Here is a 2844-nt window from a genome sequence, read left to right as displayed (position 1 = left end):
GCAGAGCAGCAGGCAGGGAACAGGGGCAGCACACGGAGCAGCTCCAGCATTCCTCTGACATTTCCAACCCCATTATTAATGGTGCATTGTTGTTTTCTTTTTCCTTTGCACTGGTCATTTCCAAGGCTTGATAATTCAGCGTTCAAAGGATGCTCCGTGCTGAAATAGGACAGCTAAAAATGTATTTCTTTTTAAACTTAAATGGTAAAAAACTTCTCTTTTTTTGGTATATAGTAATAATAGTAATAATAATAGCAACAAATATATACTAATAGCAATAATAGTACATCCAGAGGAATCCCTGTGCTCACCCGGATGTTGGAGGAAAAAGGCATCACAGGAGCAGGAAGGTTCCTTATCTTGTATTACTGCTGTGGTTAAACTCCAAATAAAATAACCCTGAAAAAAAACCCTATTATTTGTAAGAATTTTTGGGGGTTTCTTATCACTGTGGGGTGGTTGTTCTATGACCTATTTCTGGATTTCTTTCCTTTGCTTCCATACACAAAACACTTCAAGACAAAGGATTTTCTGTGCAGGACAAATGCTGTAGTTACCTTTTACTTGGAGTTTTCATGCAGTGGCCATTCTGCAAATACAGCTGTCAAGTAGGCCAGGCTTAACTCGGAAGGGATGTCACAGCCCACCAGAAAAGATTGCGAAAGTTCCCATTTAATGGTCATCTTTGGGAAAAAGCATCTCATTAAACTGCCAGAGGGCAGGGTTAGATGGGATGTTTGGAGGAAATTTTTATAGTGAGGGTGGTGAGGCCCTGGCACAGGGTGTCCAGAGAAGCTGAGGCTGCCCCTGGATCCCTGGAAGTGTCCAAGGCCAGGTTGGACAGGGCTTGGAGCAACCTGGGATAGTGGGAGGTGTCCCTGCCATAGCAGGGGGGTAATGGGATGAGCTTTAAGGCCCCTTCCAATGGGATTTTGTGATGATTAAAACCTTTCCCAACCATCACCTCCTGCCCCACTGTCCTGACCCTTTTCCAGGCTGTTCCAGCTGCATTTCTCTGCTGTTTTAGGAAGAGCAGCCCATGTGAAAGCTGCTGTGACTATTTCTGAAAGGACACTCAGCTCTCTGGAAACACCAGCCTCAGGCTGTTCTGTACAAACTGAACTAAACATATATACTTTCAAAAACCCCAAATTAAGCTCTTGTTTAGGCTGTGAAGGACAGGGCATCCACCACAGCTCAGTGATCTCATCCTGACTTCAGTTGCCTTTCTGCAGGAAAAGTGAATCTCAGTCCCAGGCTGGCGTGGCCTAACCTCAGCTTCCAAATACTACTGCTTGCCAGGTCAAAAAAAGAGCAGTCAGTCTGTTCCCATTCCAAAGCAGCTCCGAGGGGGTCACCCCCACATTGTCAGGGACTGGAGGCTGACCCCAAACCTCCCCTCCTAAGGCTCCTTTTCCATCAGAGCTGCTCCCACTTGCAGCCATCCTGGGAACTCCCGTCAGCCAGTTCATGTTCCTCCTTGAACTGCAGGCACTGGAAATGAAAGAGCAGCCTGGAGCCCTCCCAGCACAGCTCCAGGAGATCCTCCCTTCGTAATTCTGGGATTGCAGTGAGCTTCTGGAGAGGGCTCCCATGGATCCAGGGGGCTGGAGGTCCCTGTGTCCCCAGCCTGCGCTCTCTGCTTGCAGACAGAGCCTTGTCCTTGGCTTACAGAAATGCTTTCAAACACCACATCCAAGATACCTTTAAAAATATCCAGAGCAGCTCCTGGAGCTCCTCACCTGCTGCCTTAAAGATTCCTGGATGGAAGTCACCTGGCAATGTGAAAATATTCAGTTTACACAGATACTGTCTCACACACAGCACATTTTACCATTTCATCCCCACCTCTTTCTTTTTTCTTCACCCTTTTCTTTTAATTCAACAGGTAATGGCAATGGATTTTAATGTTCCAGTCATACAGGATATCCCACAAATGTTGTTAAAGTTACAAGATCATCTGGAAATTTTTAGGCCATGGTATGATAGAAGAGAAAGAAAGGAAAGGAAAGGAAAGGAAAGGAAAGGAAAGGAAAGGAAAGGAAAGGAAAGGAAAGGAAAGGAAAGGAAAGGAAAGGAAAGGAAAGGAAAGGAAAGGAAAGGAAAGGAAAGGAAAGGAAAGGAAAGGAAAGGAAAGGAAAGGAAAGGAAAGGAATATAATCCATGGCAAAACATAAAAATTTAATTCAGAACAAAATTTTAGATAAATTTCATCTTCTTAAAACCCACAGAAATATATTTTCAATGTTCAGAGAAAGATCTCACACCAAACAGCCTGGTGGTGCTGCAGACAAATGATAATAATTTTAATTATATTATATATTTTCCACATTGTATTTTTATTTTTGTGAATATAATAAAATGCTTAATTTACCAATATTTATAATAACTATTACATATAATTGTAATATTAAGTACTAAACATTAAATATTTTATTTTCCAAGTGTTCAAGGCAAGGTTGGACAGGGTTTGGGGCAAGCTGGGATAGTGGAAGTTGTCCCTGCCCTTGGCAGGGGTGGGACAAGATGGGCTTTATGGTGCCTTCCAACCCAAACCATTTAGGATTTTGTGAATCAATAATCCTTTATATTATTATTATTATATTTTTAGTATGTATTTTATATCATATATATTATAATTCACATATTTCAATATTTTCTTTCTCTGGCCCATATTTCCATAAAATAAAAAGCAAACCAAAACAGCAACAAAAAGCCATCAGTGGTAACAAACCACCGATAAATCCACCACATCAGTGTCATGGGATCAGTATCACGGGATGAGTGTTCTCCATGACCCAAACTGAGGGACTGGTGAACACAATTCTGTTAAAAAGGAAGGTG

Source organism: Corvus brachyrhynchos, unplaced genomic scaffold, assembly GCF_000691975.1.
Source record: "Corvus brachyrhynchos isolate BGI_N302 unplaced genomic scaffold, ASM69197v1 scaffold126, whole genome shotgun sequence".
NCBI classification, from domain to species: domain Eukaryota; kingdom Metazoa; phylum Chordata; class Aves; order Passeriformes; family Corvidae; genus Corvus; species Corvus brachyrhynchos.
Note: the sequence above shows the minus strand (reverse complement) of the source record.